The 17,849-nt window shown below is 31.1% G+C and overlaps 1 protein-coding gene across 1 annotated transcript in view; it reads left to right on the plus strand.

The window, feature by feature from the left end:
* LOC125070854 overlaps positions 1-17,849 on the plus strand; it is a 175,147-nt gene that overhangs the window by 41,475 nt on the left and 115,823 nt on the right. The window contains exon 3 of the mRNA XM_047680846.1: positions 13,603-13,639. The gene's annotated coding sequence lies outside the window, so the exon portion shown is untranslated. The remainder of the gene's footprint in view (positions 1-13,602; positions 13,640-17,849) is intronic.

Below are 17,849 nucleotides of genomic sequence, written 5' to 3' on the forward strand. Positions count from 1 at the left end.
AATATTTCTTTTACTATCTTACATTGTTGGATGAGTTACATAATATCGTCCCAAGTTTGTTTGATAGATTAATGTCAGGATATACGGTGTTTTTATGGGTTTTATGTGTTAGATGTTTAATTTCTGACAAAAGTTTTCTTTGGATATATGGCAAACATACAACCTGGATCGCGTTCATCCGTTGCACGCGAACCCATTTCTTATGTCAGCAGGTGAGATTTTAGGTATTATGTAGTATTTTGGCCTGGTACAAAATTCCCTAAGATACTGGATTTTTAAAACGTCGTTTAATAAGAAAAGAACGACCTGCCTAGGTCTATTTTTACGAAAATAAGCGGCAAGGAAACCTGGTAGTTGCTCTTTTTTATCGATCATAAACAATTAATTTTTACATTCCATATAAAAATCATCAAATACTACTATTTTATCATCAAACTTTTTTATCATCTACGAGTTTATTAACGTACAGTATATCATTTATATACTGTTTTTTGTCATCCGGACTTATGAGTTCATAAAGAGCACATTAATGCTTTCATTATAATTTTGTTTTCATGCATAACGTCAAATTTAATTTGATTAATACAAAACAAACTACTTTAAACACTACCAAAACTATGATCAGATTCAGACTGCGAAAAAGGCTTGAGACAATTTTAGGTACCTTATATATAAAAAGCTGATTATACTTTTTAATAATTAATTATAAGAAGACCAGCTGTTGAGTAATAAATAAATAAAGATATCCCAGCACCTGCAGCACTTGAAATAGCTAGTACCTTTTTAACCATGATTTATTGGTCCATATTACTTCATTTTTCAAGTGCTTGTTCAAATCTCTGTAATGGCCTCTCAAATAGACCCTCAAAACATGGGAAGTAACAGTGTTATGCCTGTTTCCAATATTGATTCAATCAATTACGACAAATCCAATGTTTGTTTGTAAATTAAGTTTGACGTATCTAATAACAATGTCACCCCCATCAGCCGAAATTGTCTAGAGCTCGTGAATCTTATCCGAATGAAGGATTCCGCATTAAGCACGGCGGAAGTTGTATATCCTTTATTTGTATTAAATACACTGTACACTGTGATGAATCTTAGACATTGGAGCAACGTTGTGGATCTCTAACTAGCTTAAATAAAATATAGTTGGTAACTATATCATAAATTTTCATGTAGAATTAAGAATAATATAATCGTCATTTAATTAACATGCCTGAATTCGTTGTCTTTTTATGACATAGGTTGGTCATACATCTTTTAATGGACGAGCAAATTTTCCACCACACGTGGTAATTCTCCACAGCCTGTCAGCACTGTCCCACCGACCTTGTAAGCCGATATGTTGTGCCCCTTGTGCCTGTAGTTACACTGGCTCATTCACCCTTTAAAAGCAATAGTAATTACTGCTGCGTGCCGGTAGAATATATGATAAGTGGGTGGGACCTTTCAAGCGAACTTACAGCTCACAGGGTTGGGTGTGAACATAGCCCTACCAAGTAAGAAAGAGACGAGTAACCACTGAATTTCTGGTTGTGTTCTTTTATTATATCTATTTCTGGTACTTTTGGTGACTTTTTAAAACAGCCTAGAGTTAAATAATGAGTATTTTAATTTTGATTGAATTAAGTACGAAAAATAAAGTTTTTTTTATAATATTTTTGTTACATATTATCAATAATGGCTGACCCATCAAATTCCTTTAATATTGTGTTGTATTCAAGCAAATGTCAGAAATTTATTATGCCCGATCGATTATCTTTGTCAACCGTAACGCAGAGCAAATTGTCAAGGCGACTTTGGTTTGTAATTTTTTTTTTCTATCCCAACTCACTGTTGACACTTTGACATGATCTATTTTGAGTAACGGACAGCAAGCTAAAATATACAACACATTTTAACCCTTAATACTGTATAAATAAAGTTTAAAATAAAACGAGCACAGTTAAATGTATTATTTAGATCAGGTATAAATTTGTGGTAACGAATTGAATTTTAGTTTATAGTGTCCAACATTTTTATTAATTCTCTAATAATAAGAACATAGTATGTAATGATATAGAATATAGTATAGTTATATTGCTTTTATCGAAAACCAAAGAAGAAAGCACTTTTGAAACGTCATTTTGCAAAAAATATGTTAATCCAAAGAGATTTATATAAGGAACGGTTAATATTTCTAACAGCACCTATGTCTATGGGCCCTGGTTGGCTGGTCACCATATTCCATCAGGTAGCCAATTTGCCAAACCGTCTACCAATATGACATAAATACCACTGGTTCGGAATGTAGATTCTATAAAAACACCAAATTCATCATTAAATCATTTTCAATAATTATATACAATTAGATTAGCAGAGGACCGAACGACGTGGCGCGCTCTAGGGGCGGCCTATGTCCAGCAGTGGACAGCTAGAGGCTGATGATGATATACAATTAAATGTGGGAATCATGTATGACAAACAACGAGTACTACGAGTAATATTTTATTACAGATAGCGTATATACGCTGACGTCATAAAATATTATACCATAAATATTTGGCAAAAAAAATTCATTCTACATCCTTAACGTCATCACGAATATGCGAACGGATGGAATTGAATAAATAAATGTTAAATATAAGTCAATCCAACGGAATATGGTAGGTAAATTAAATTCAACGTTACACGGCGGAGATATTGAAACAAAATGTCTCTTCCATAAAACAAGGGACGGAATGCTTTTAAGAGCTCCGTGAGCAATTTTCAAGTAATTTTCAATACTAAAAGCGCTTAGCTTTCTTCTAGTATTCGTTTTATATTTGATAACCTTATTGTCACGCTCGAATGCATTTGTCTACTTTGAAACGATTTAATTTTTTTAATGATATAGCAAAGTACAATGTAATTTATTGGTAATTGTCCAATTCATGTACTACACTAATGGTAGTTTTGTAGTTCCATCTGTTGGCACATTCTTTCTGGCATCGATTGGCAATACTTTGATTGGCTGTTTTGGTGAGTTATTTAAGGCATCACATCTTCTATCGCACGGTGGGTCCACTAATGGTATCCACTATGTATTAGTAATTCAAATTAAATATATATATATAGCCATATGTTTATTTCAAATTACATATATCGATTTAATTGTAGCGGCTACTAAGGCGGTCACTGAAAATCAGCGTTGAACTTTGGGATTCATTGAATGTTTTAATTTAATTTTCTTGTTTTTCTGTAGCTGTGTATCACGAATAAAATATTTTCAGCTTAAATTGTTCTGACCAATTTGCCCTTTAGCCTTCTAAAATTAAATAATTTAAATTAAAAAAGGTACTACTAATGCTAAAAGTAAATTTATACTATTATTTTAAGATGGTATAATTTTAAATATTAAACATAATATTTTAAGATAATTCGAGATCTTTTCGTCCATAACCATCGCGCCTATAGATCTAATGTTACGGTGCTCTCTACCCACGCCTATTTACACGCTCTTTTATAAACAACTTTTCGCCTAATTACATTTCAGACGCCCTTAGAATTCTATTAATATAAAATTATTGCAAGAAACGAAAATCTTTGTTATTTTGTGAAGTTTTTTTTTCATGTACGATATCAATTTATTGTCTAAAATATGTTTATTTTTTCTGTATGTACTTGATACATACAATAAAGCTATATCACTGAAGATATTGTAAACTTGGTGATAGGGCTCTTTGTAAGCCCATCCGTGTAGGTACCTCCCACTCATCTTATATTCTACCGTCATGCAGCAATACTTAGTATTGTTATGTTGTGGTGGTGATGGTGGTTGGTAATGACCATCTTCAAGTTACCCATTTAAATCAAATCAAATCAAAATATACTTAATTCAAGTAGGTTTTTACAAGCACTTTTGAATCGTCATTTAACAAACTAAATTAAGTGAAGCTACCACCGGGTCGGAATGTAGATTCTACCAAGAAGAACCGGCAAGAAACTCAGTAGTTAGTAGTTTGCCCACCCATCAAGCTATAACATAATAAAAAAGATGTAGTATATGATTTTTATTGTACTCTTTCATTTAGAATTTTTTGATATGTCTAAATCTTATATCTATCAAAATCTGTCCAAATTATTATTTTGTCTTGGGTTTTCTGGAAGAATTATCTTCAAAGTATAAGCATGCTTTTTATACTTAACACTTTTTTGGCATTTTTTTATATCTGATACATATAAAAGTGATAATTAAATAAGAAACGCTAGAAATTCTCGAATAATTAGTACGGTCTTAGGAGATCCAAATGTGCCTCAATTATGGGGATCTTCTGCGCCAACACTATAAATATGTCCAGTCTTTACACGTAATTTATTAAGAAAGACGGTTGAAGCATCAGAACACAAAAACAAACCAACTTTATTATATAATTTCATCTAACGATATACCAGGGCCCCATGCCAAATAAGGAGTTGCTATTAAAACCTTCTCATAAAACCACGTGACACAAAAAGTCGAACAGATCCAACATCTATGTGATAAAATAATAAAGACAAAAAACGCACAATCGTTAAGGAATACATAGCATTAAAGGAAGTTAAAGAAAGACCTTTTATAAATTACAAGAATGAGAATTGAGTACAAACAATGAAAAAATACATTAACCGTAAATTCAATAGCAATTGCCTTTATACACTCCGGTCCATTATTTACGTCATAGACGCACTTTTTTAAATTCAACATCGAATCGTGTTTATGACGTACCGATAAAGTTGCTTCAAGTATAAAATGGGGTTTATTTTTTTAATAACAATCTGGCAACGGTAAATTATATTAAAAAACTCATACCAAATGTATGTTTACATTTTTTAGTGCCGTATATAATGTTCACTAAATAGGGCAAAATAAAATTTAAAAAATTATCGATTGTTTAAACTTTATCCGCTTACGGATTCGCCCGTGTCTGAGTTGGGGAGGGCGGGGGGTGGTCTGCGACAGGTGTTTGATATCCTGTATTCTTTAAAGGACCTGACAACGTGTCTTTAAAAATTAATGATGTTCGATTTAGTCGTTAAATACATTTATTTGTAATAATCAGACTTACATACCCATTTACAATATTAGCTAGGATTTGTTAATGACTTTTTTGGCATAACTGTCTGTTCCAATTCATAGTATTCACTCCGACTAACTAGAGTACCCAGTATAGAGTGGTATATGAGATCTGCTTGAGAGCTGGGAATTTTATATTATTGATGTAATCTAATATACGAGTATAAGGCCACTAGCTTATTTATTTTAAATTTATATATATATATATATATATATATATATATATATTTATTTATTTTTTCATTTATATAGCAATGTGTGAATCGAAAGGAATATATATTGTGCCTTTTGTCTCCATTAATTAAACTTTTGCAGTTAAAATAGAAGACTATAAAGACTTCATGTCAACTTCAAATTTCACATCACTAGGTGGCCCTAACAGACTAAAAATAGTTTTCAAAAAAATTCTTTGATTACAATATATTTTTACAGCAAATTCTATCGATATATTTGGAAGCACTAAATCAGAACAATTAATTCCCTTTATCTTCGCTCGGCGCCAATTCTGTAGTCTCGTTTTCTAGTTAACGTGTTATTTTGGACTCTAAAATTTCTAGACCACATTTAACGGTACAATCCGATAGCCATTAAATAACACCAATGACAATTTCATTTGTAATTAGATTTCGGTATTTTCTCGTTGAATTTCTATTTGTTAACTAACTGAGCAATCGTGAAGTAATATCAATCGTTGTTGTATTTTGTTTTTATTGGTCGCTTGTAATTGTTTGTTTTAGTAATTGTTTCTGAATTATTTGGGTATTGAAATTATTGTAACTTTGTCACACAATTTAAAATATTTTCCATTATGTTTGGCGATTATTTATGGATGACCAAATCCATCTGATAGTAAGTGGTTATCAGTGATAACATTTCTTACAGCGTGCTTATGGGTGGTGACTCATCATCATTCTTAAATCAGGAATACACCACCAACCTTCAGAACTAAAATTTTATGTACCTTGGGCCGTCAGTGTAACCACGGAGCTAATGTAACTACAGGCAATCACCCTTCATGTCGGAACACAACAATGATTACTGCTGTTTGGTGGTATAATATTTTTTTTGTATTTATGATTCTTAAGATTTATTTATACTAATATTAAAAATGCGAGGGTAATGTTTGTCTGTCTGTTAAGTTTTTATCGCCAAACCACTGAACCCATCGATAAAATTTCCCATGAAAAACGTTGTACTTCAAAGACGCACATAAGCAACTTTTTTACCCAATACCTGATGACCATCCCCCAAAACGCGAGCAAAGCCGCGAGCGACAACCAGTTTGTTATAAATGGTTAAAAATTTGATCGTTATCTCAACGGGATTTTAATTAGTTGAACGTTATTAGTAACACGTATAACATAACATTGTACTCCAGTAAAAAATAACAATGCAGTAATCAAATATTTACACCCAAAAAATCTGCAGCTGTGGAAAATTATCGTCACCGCTCCAGTTCTTGATATCAATGTAATGAATTCACTAAGTGGCCCTTAAAATAACTTTAGCTGTAATTATTGCAAGGAACGAGTATTTCTAGATTCATGCGACTCAATGAAGATACCTAGCTCCCAGCCACTTAATTACTTAAAACGAAATATATATCTTCGTACGGACGACGCTTTTGATATATCTTCGTTAATCGTTTAAGCGATTCTGCATCTAATGTTTCGTAAGTTTCGGTTTAATTTTCTATATTTGTATTTGAATTTTGAATTTCGATTCGTGTTGTTAGCTGTTTCTACTTACCAGTAATTATCGCTGTGTTGCCATTAAATTCTCACTAAAGACAGGTTCATGGGTTTGTCTATTAGATTAAATTGTCATTTGAATTTATATAGCCTCCGGCATAGATTGCGTGCGATTGACTTCGAACTATTTCTTTGGGCATGTCTCAGCTTTGTAGGATAATTAGTTTTATAATCGTTACTAATATGTCTATGTTTGCTTCTATTTTTCTATACAACTTGGGTTTTTGTATTTTATTTAAATTTTATCTTGTTGTTATTGCTATATTATTAAGTTCGTAATTTATGGTTTTGGTCCAAGTCGTAATGCTTAAGTTGCCAATCTATAAAATTTATTATCTCAACGCTCGAAGCTATAAATTAGTTTAAAATGTAAATATACTGTGTTGACTTAAACTAATGACTATGAAACAGGTTTAGTTATATGATCTCATGTTTTATTCAGTCCTTCTCTGTGATTAAGAAAATCAATTAGACGAAATTATTGTTAAACTAAATTTACCTAAAATGTCAGAAATTGATTTTTATTTTAAAAAAAATGTCTGTGTGCATCACAATAATATGACGTTAAGCGATGTTCCCATGTAAGTTTCTGGTATAACAACATCGAGCATACCCTGATCAATGTATCAGTAATACGATAAAAGTTATTCGTATATTCTTCTCTTTCCTTCTCACTTAAATGCATTTACAGGAGCGAGACAAACTTATCCTTGTCAAACATGCCCTCTTATCATGGATGTGTCACCGCGGTAGCTGTTACCTGGTTTATCATATATTTATCAATTTGTAAATAACGTTCGACGGATGAATTTTATTAACTGGAAAGTTGTAATGGATTAGGATACACTTGGACACGTGGGTTCTGATAAGGTATGATCGATCGTCACTTTATCAATTCTTAGTCTGCTGGGGAATAGGGATGTAGGCACTGTTTTGACGCCCTCAACTTTGTGTGTTTTAACAGACCTTTCTCTGATAAAAAAATAGTTTTTTATAATCACAGTATTTGTCAAATAAAAGTAATGTAATGTTACTTCAATACAAACTATTTTATATGTAACATGTTTGGCCTCTACTTTAAGATTTTCTCTTAAGAAATATGACACGAACGGAAATAAATTTAGCGTACAACAAATAAATAATATAAGGAGATGAAGTTACAATATCGCGTAGATACGAAATTTGATAAGAATAAAACAAAAGCTATATATTTCCACGATATCTTATAGTCTCTCCGGGAGATAGTGAAAGCAAAGCCACAGGAGCTCAGCGGGTAGGTAGATACTGTAAAACCTAAATCATTCGAATATCTAGAACTTTCAAATGATAATAGATTTAAATTTAACAACAAATGTGACACAAAAAAAGTTACATCAATAATTAATAAAATAAGAAGTGTTGATAAAGAAACGGAAAATATGATTTTAATTAATTAAACATCAAGCGTAACAGGAAAATTTAAGGTGTATACGAATATTCCGAATATTCAAACGAAATGACAAAACAAAATGTATAATGGTCGAGGATTTACAATTTCCTTTTTAATATAGAGACTTGTTGAGATTAAAATTTGCGTAATGCCATCAGAAAGCTGTGAATGAAATAAAGGACTCGTGAATGAGATATCTTGGATGTTTTCTATTGTTGCAACATTATGTTAATTTATTTGAAAAGAAAATAAAAAAGCCTATGTTAAGTATTTTCACGTTTTTATTTAAGCTATCAAATAATTGTTATTATCTATCGAAACCTAAAGCTACAATACGTAGGCACATTCGTCATAATTTACAACTTAATAGCCGTGTTTTGAAACTCATATCTAAGAATATTTTAATGGAACTGTATGAAGCAGATCAATTAAAAGAACGATGTTACTTAACTCCGAGCTCTGTTTAATGTTGTTAGTAATTTGTCAACATTATTAACAATAAGGAAGACCCACGCTTCTAAGTACATATTATATGATATTTCTAGATATATAATCTCACAAGGTACCACCGAATTCAAATTAAGGCACACTTTTTAACGAATTAACATAATATTTTACTTCCCAATATTTATAGCTTATTTAATTTTCATTATTTCATAGAAATTAAGAAATAAAGATATTAGTTTTAAGGAACGTTAGTGCTTTCAATTAGATATACATACGTGATGTTCCAATAAGTTAAACTTCACTAGTATCTAGCTATTTCAAATATCAATTACAGATTCCACTGAATCACTCTAAGTTACAGGTAAGTTACTTCAGTATTAGCCGGATTGCTTCCCTCGAGCAGCTTAAATCCTGAAAGCTTTAAATCACGAGCAATCTATCTGAACACCGGGTACTATAAAAATAATAATTCATCTCAGTCAAGTATTTTGTTTAGTACATGAACGATTAGCGTTTCACTTACAACTCAATCTTAAATTATTTTCAGTCGAGTAGAAAGGTAATATTTATCATTATAATCAAAATCTTTTAATATAGTATTTTTATTTAAAATAAGTTTGTTTATAAAATATGATTGAAATTGTAATAAAATCGTCTTCAAATGTGATAGTTTAATTATACTTATATTATATAAAATATATATTACATATAATTATAATATATACGTTATTTACTAAACTGCTCCCAATTAAGAATAATTTTGATCTTTAAGAATTATAATAATTAATAAATAAAATTAATCGCGATATCCTTTCGCTTAGGACGCGGCATAAAACGCGTTCGTGATCCTTGGACTAACCGGGTGGCGTGCCCTAATATCCCTCAAAGAGCCCCGCTTGGTTTTCATAAAACAGAATTTTATACAGAGTAGCTATATCGCTAGTATGAACGTCTAAGTGGAATTTATCGTTATTTTTTGTTTTAGGTGAATTTTATTTTTGCCAAAACAATACTCAGTGAACATTAAACGGAAAAATAAAACATATTTAATATACATAATTATATAACAATTAAAAATATAAAGGTACACCAAGACATAACGAGATTAGTAAGACTAATTATAGAGATGATTAACGATTAAAACTATATAATATTAACTAAAAAATCTCAAATATTCGTAACGTATTGTTGATACAGTAACTCGCGAATAGTATTCATAACATTGCGTGTTGCGTATCACAAATTATATAAAATTATTTAAAAATAAAAAACATATCTCCCTTAAAGTTAAAATAACTTGTTAGCAGATACTAATACACTTTAACGATCATGCGAAGTTCCATCAAAAACAATCGTTGTAATTTCAAAGCGCCCGCTGACCTCAGAAAAAGAAACCGGTTCTTGACGAGCGGCGATTAAGTGATCTCCCCGTTGTTACACCGATTTCGAGTTAATTTCTTCATTTTGTTGCGCCTCAGCCTCGCATTCTTTTTACTTTTGCTCGAACATCTCTAAGCATTCCCTCGAAAACTTGAACAGCAATTTTTCTAATGGACTTTCCGAAAGCTACCTCGTGTCGCAATCAAAATGCTTTCTTAGTAATGATGGTCGCCTTTAAGACCAGTTAGACGTTTCGAGAATTCAAAGCAAATACCATAAGCCTGTGTGTTCTCATCCTGGAAGTAGTTGTTACCGTATTGTTTTTTGTAACGAATTCTGAAATCGCCTCCCATTTTGGGTGATACCTTATGCTGTTTCGACCTAAAATTTCAATCGTAATGACATATTTTTTTGTAACAAAGAAATTTAATTTAAAGTTGATCCGCTTAAAAAGGTGTCAGAAGTTAATTTACCAGATGTCGTCCGCGGGCTTCGGATTGAAGGGAATATAATTGAATACTTCGGTATGAGTAAACGAAATATTATATCAGATAATATATATGTGACGTGTAAGAAAATGAGGTTAGAAAAGCTATTTCGTCACTATTACCGAGCTCGGATTCAGAAAATAGTCTCCTATTGTATAATATTTACGAGAAAAATGAATCGAATGAATGAAGAGTAAAATAAATATCTGGTGTAATTATAGGAAATATAATATTACAAGCCATTAATGAGTGGTAAAATTGGAAGAGATGCTATTTGTGAATCAAAATAATTGCGAAAATATGATAAAAAAATATTTGGTTAATGTCTTTTTGTACATATCCTTTTCAAATAAAGACATACCCAAGGGGTACTAAAACTATTTATAACTTGGGTACGGTTTTTATTTATACCTCAAAAAGAACTATTTTGTGCATATCTTTTTGTAAAATCACTATATTTTAATCCTGACATCGACCTTGTCAGTATAGGATCATCTTCGTCATGACATCACGGATTCCTAGTCGTGTTCGAGTCGTGATCGAGATGTCAATGTGATGTTTTTATCTACCTCTAAGTCTGTTCATTTGCTTGTTTCTTTTAAAATGATATTTAAACTAAGATTCTTGGAACCATTTTTAATATTCTCTATAAATACAGTTAATCAAATAATATTTGATAATTTGATGATTATTCTTAATGAGTTTAATGTACATTTAAAATTGAATCAAAATCAGTCCTTCGTTGTAAGTCAATTAACGGTAACATTTAATCAAAGATATATTTACTTTTTGATACACAATAACAGAAGTAAGAACAAAATATTAAATTTACTAAATCCAGAAACAGCGTTGAGGCCACGGAGTCAGATTTCACATTACGATGATTCTTGACATTTCAAAATCTCATATTTAAACATTTCAATATCATTAAAACTACAATCTTAGGACTGTTATACTTAAAGTTTAAAATCGCTTGAAGCGACACCAATTTTCTATGTTTAATGTATGAAACATCGAATCGTAGGGTCAAGTTTTAACGAACACTATGCATGTTGACTATACATTTAAAATATCTTTAACAACCATAGAATGAATTCTATTGAAACATAATCCTATGAATAATATAACATTGTAATTAGTCACTCCGTTTTTTAAGTACCATTAGTTTTATTTTTTTGTTACTTAATAACAATAATAATTGAAATTGTGAAATTATAATCAATTGAGGCTTTAGCTTTATGTCAGTTATATGAGAGATGGTAATTTTGATTCTGATATTACATTACATACATTAGCAGCCTATAAATTTCCCACTAGGCCTAGCTAGGCTAAGGCCTTCTCTCCCGTTGGGGAGAAGGTTTTGAGCATATTCCACCACGCTGCTCCAATGCGGATTGGTGGAATAAAAATGTGGGAGAACTTCGATGAAATTAGACACATGCAGGTTTCCTCACGATATTTTCCTTTACAGCCGAGCACGAGATGAATTATAAACACTAATTAAGCCCATGAAAATTCAGTGGTGCCTGCCTGGGTTTGAGCCGGAAATCATCGGTTAAGATGCAGGCGTTCTAACCACAGATTGATTCTGATACTACAACAACAATTCTTCTTAAAATTAATTAAGATGTTAAGAACAAACGCGATCGTACAGATAAAGTACAGGATATACAAACATAAATGGACGTATTTACGATCGCCTAGTCTTTAGTTGGATGGAATATAAACTCGAATCTATTCAAGTGATATAAAACGTAATAAATTAATTTTATTCCCTTTGTATCTTATCGAAATTTATTTACACAAAATATAAACAAGATCAGCCGCCGGTGGAATTTGTTATAAAGCGAAAATTTAAGATTAACGTCCTCATAAATTATCTTATAAAAACATAAACGGTTAAGTCATCCGTAGAATTGTTCGAATTGAAATAGTTTACGTCGTAAATAAATCTAAAACGTGCAATAAGTCGATAACGAAAGAACATTTTAATGACATGCCCCAATACGTTTTATATTGGCCTGAATCGTAAATGTTACCAACAATACTATCGAGTGCGGTTCGATTTGTTAATACAATTCCCTTACTTTTGTTTCGTCTCGACACACTCCGTAATAAACGAGGTGGCAGATCGTAAAAGTCGGCTTTATCGGCATTTGTCCGGCTTTGTTTATAGCTTACAGGATTACCGACGGTGATTGATTCAACTTGCTCCAAATAAATTTTGTTCAAAAACTTTTTTTCAGTTCGTTTGTTTTATGCCGGATCTATTAAAATTTCGAATAAAATATATCCAGAACAGATTTATGGTATAATTACAGATAAAGGAGCTAGACTTATTAAAACGAAATTTACTCACCTCACCATTCCGAGGATTTTAGGGCGACATTAAATTAGTTCGAAGTGGTAGGGTTAGAGATTGGTTACATTTTCCTTCACACATCACGTCGGATTATTAAAAAAATGTTCCTCTTGGAATCAGCGCACAGCTAATGGATATTGGTTGCCGACAAAACATATGTAAAGAATACGCTACCAATGAACCAATCGATGTATCGTTAATAACTCCATCTATCTTTGCTATTAGCATAATTGCATTAAAATTAAAGCCTTAAATGCATGTTTATAAAGTTGCTTTTGAATTGATAACAAAAAGCACATATCGATTAAAAGCATCAACTCCGGGTCTCATAGTAAAAGTCTTCTCTCGCTTGGTTAATTAAGACATGGATTATCAAACGTTTTGGAGCAGTAAATAAAATTGTAATCTTTCAACGTTAGAGTATAGGCGTCTCCATAACACGCTCTTATCTTTGAATGGTAAACCGTAACGCATAATGTTTCTTTGATCCCCACCTACACTCATTTACAGCATAATATCCTTCCTATGATACTAATGCACTGTCAATTTTTAATGTTTTTTCAAGATAAGGAACAAGAAAGGCTAAATATCTAGCATTAAGTGTTTCTCTAAATGTATATGTAAGTTTGATGGAACTATGACACTGATACCCTTTGTAATTGTTACAGGTAAAACCGTGATTTGGATCTCGTCTGTCTGTTTGCTGTAAGTGATTTGTTTTAAATATCTCCTCTATCAGCTTCTTAATTTATTTACATAACAGGAAATTATCCAGTATCCAGTATCCAGTTGTATCCAGTCATTGAAGTTTTTCTTACAAAAATAAACACAATTCTCAACTGAAAAAAATAATTACTGATCTTATTAGTACGTATAAAGTAAAACCTGACTTTGTAAAATACATTCGAATAATATTAACAAAGTCCAATTTAGATTAGAGTTCTCATCAAGCGTAAATCACTCTCAAGCAAATTCACAAAGTTAGACAAGAATTTTTCTGAATCGCCCCAACACAATAATTTGTTTTCCTCGTAACTAAACACTCTTTGCGCTTCTAATTTAACCCAAAGTCCAAGATATAAGTCACGTCAAAACTTTTTGCTATACAAAGCAAGGAACAGAACTCTAGGACAGACTGATTAAATGGTTTAATCTTTATTTACTGAGACATCTGTAGGTAAGATTTCGTTTTAGGATTTATCGTGCAACTTTAAATGAGCGAAATGAAGTTAAGGAAGTGTAATTAGTGTCGTTTATTTATGACTATTAGATGAGTCAGGATTATGTCTTAATGCTGTGTGTATTTGCTTGTAATTAATATTTAGTTTTGATGTTAATCAGCAGAGTAGTTGGGGTTTAAGTATATTGTGATGAATTTATATGTCAGTTTCGATGACGTTTCGTGGCTTTAGAATATTATCCGATGTTTTCGATTTATGTAAGCATGACCTTTTTTAAAACTTTTAGTATTTTATCCATTTATCCATTTTGTTGTATGACTTATACAGCAACTTATGTATATATAATATAATTAAATTGTATATATATATATTATATGTATACAAGTTTCACCCTCATGTGTGATACGTTTTCTAAAAACGCTGAGAAAGCTTTCTTTTAATCTTAATATTGATTTCCATATTATTAGAAAAATAAATGACGAATTTCAATATTCATCCCCATTTTACCTCCTTAGAAGAAGAATTTGGACTAATTATTTCCTAGTGCTCACATAGTTTAGCAAAATTTCATCATTTTAGAGTTTCTAGATTAGACTATGTGTTGTCAATCAGTAATTTTAAAATTGTGTAAAGTAGATGGCAAATTTACTTTTGGGAAGAAACAGGTAAATTGATATGATTATCAATTTACATTGAAAATGTAAAAAAACAAAACAACTGTAAACATACCTAATTATTTTATTTTTCCTTCCAATTAAAGGCAGACTTTAAGTAAATCAAAAAACAATGTCAAAAACCTTAAGCTTGAGGCTACTGATGTACAAGTTAGCTTAAAAAACAAAAACATAGTCCTACCTCTGCAGCCTTTAACGTTGGTTTTACGTAAAGCGAAGTCACTTCACTGTCGTCGATGCGTTTCCAAATATTGACCGCTTCGACCATTATCTAAGGAAGCGGCGTATCTTTGATAACGTCGATGTACGTCGCCACCCTAAAATGTCTGCTTTTAATACTTTTAGGACAACTATCGACGCAGAGCGTTAAGCGAGTAAGAGCAGTTATTTGTTGTTTTTTTTTTTTGTAGGATATTGACTGATTTAGGCAAAAATTTAACCTTCTTAATATTTTTTGGAAAAAGTCACGCAATTGCATAAGATGATTCAATTTAATAATTATTATATAAATTAACATAGACAAGAGAAAAAGAAACCAGAAAGCTTTTTATCTTACGTGACGATTTCATTTCACTCTACGAGACACGTAAAAGAACTTATTTCCAAAAAATTGGTCAGTCTTGTATAGTACGGTCACTTCTGTTGTGTATTTTCTGTTAATTATTTACCTGTGATATAAAGAATGAGTCTAAGAGTAGTTTTAAATTGAGTCTTATCATTTATTTTATACGAAATTTAAACTTAACATAAATTATAGCCCATACAAAGCTCTATATCAAGAACCAGCCTGACATGTATTTGTTTTTTTCCTATTAATGTTAGCGGGTGTTTTGAGGCGCGGTTCTCTTTGTAATTAAGGAACGAGGGATAATATTTCTGGTCAGTTCCGACTTTTACGAAGAGTCAATATTTGTGAGTGACCAGTAGAGCTGCATTATTTGCTACTCAATTTATGAAATGGTTGTTTACTTTTGGGGTAATAAATGTTTAATAGTTGGAAGTCGTTTCGACAATATTACAAATAATCAACATTACATGGAAAATAAATACATTAACTTTAACAATTGTACCAAAAAGAGTTACTTGGCACTTGGCTTATATTGTCTGATAATATCCTCATATTATCAGACAATATAAGCCAAGTGCAAAGAATAATTACAAAATATTAGAGAGAAGAAAATATTTGAAATTATTTAAATTGTATTATTCAATCCTAATACAAATTTATCGCAAAGTGAAATTTGAATCGAATTTTCTTAAAAACAATCACAGTGCTTTTTATAAAAATCTAGACACGCGGTAGCGTGTCAGCCAAGTTCAAGTAATCAAGATTAACACATCAAATGTTACCATTATAAAATTAACTCATTGATAATTTATAATAGTGTTTCAATTTATCCCCTTTTAATTCGGACATTGAAAATACAAAATATTATAAGTAGACTAGCAAAATCGCAAAATAGTTAAATTTCTTTAAATTACTGGACCGATTAAACAAGTTTAGTTATATACAATCAAAATTTTACCAAAACATTGTAACTGAGCATATTATTTATCAGACGTTAAAAGCCAAGTGCAAAGAATAACAAAAAAAATATGACAGCCATGAAAATGTACCCAAACATGAAAATATTTCAAATCACACTCCATCCTTTCGTGAAAACAAGTACATAACTATTCATAAAATTTTAAAATCGTATTTAAAATTTCATCTGCAACAGTATTTGAACTTACACCTCTCGCATCGTATTATAAATTTCGCTAGTTTCCGTTCAGGTAACTCGGTTAATTAGCAGTGCATCTTGAATGTGGAACCTGAGGGTTGCAGATTTATGACCAATTTTAACGGAAATGAATTCGTAATTCTTTTTTCAAAAATGACTTGTAATCCATATAGTATATCCGTTTTTAAACCTTATTTAGAAATGTATGTGGACTATTCCGAGAAAATGATTTAAACTAGATACAAAATATACAAAATTAAATGTAAATGGTTTTCAGAGAATAATCATCGATTTTAAAAAATATATATTTTTTTTAAGTCTATTTCATAATTTGCTAAATGATTAATATCGATATAATTCAATAAAAAATTGATCTTATCATTCCGTAACCATAAAATTTGAAACCAAAACATTTAACAATATATTAAATTAAGAAATAAACAATAATAACGCAATAAATCTGTAACCCGAAGCGCACATGTGTTGAGTGAGGGCGTTCTGGAGTTATTAATTACGATACAGACAGACATCCGACCCAAGGAAATATTCTCAGTGAGTATTTCAACGCTATAATTGGTAACAAATGTGGTGATATTCGTTTGAAATTTTATGATTGATTTTTTTTTTTGTTTTGACACGTCGTAAATACACATTACTTGTTGGTGCCTTTGAGTTTCTATTAACTTTGAAATCTATACGGGATTGTACTTAAGGCTCGAAAGATCAACAGTGTTCGCCCCCTCCAGTGATGTAAACATCTCAGTTTCGATATTGATACTTGGACTATTGTCGTATCTATCCCTTTAACGCTTAGCGAAATTTCAATGGAAATTTCCTAAAAACATTTGATAAAAATTGGTATTAGCTCATCACATACTATGATTATAAAATTCACTTACTTATACTGGTATGCTATAACTGCGCATCAATTTAACACTTTCAATCTAGACAAGTTACAAAATATCTTAAGTCGACTGGTAACTTTATAAGATAGTTAAACTTATTTAATTATAATTGCATCCATAACAATTTTGATTTCAGGTATCAAGTTTAAATTCAGCGATTTTAATTCATAAAATTAAATACATTTAGTTCAATTTTTAACCGAATATGTCGTCTTTAAAGGGCGAAATTATTTCATAATTATTAAATACTTTGCCTTATTCGTGTAAATAAATTTGTCGGTTCTCATAACAGACATTGCAGTAAGAATTACGAGACGGCTTTTTGCTTCGACCAGTCTCGTTTCTAAAACAACTATGCCGTCAGATTCAACTTCTACCGTTGGGAAACTTCGTCTCTAACTTCTAGCGTTTACAACTAATGGATTTCATGA

Source organism: Vanessa atalanta, chromosome 18 (genome assembly GCF_905147765.1).
Source record: "Vanessa atalanta chromosome 18, ilVanAtal1.2, whole genome shotgun sequence".
Taxonomy (NCBI): Eukaryota; Metazoa; Arthropoda; class Insecta; order Lepidoptera; family Nymphalidae; genus Vanessa; species Vanessa atalanta.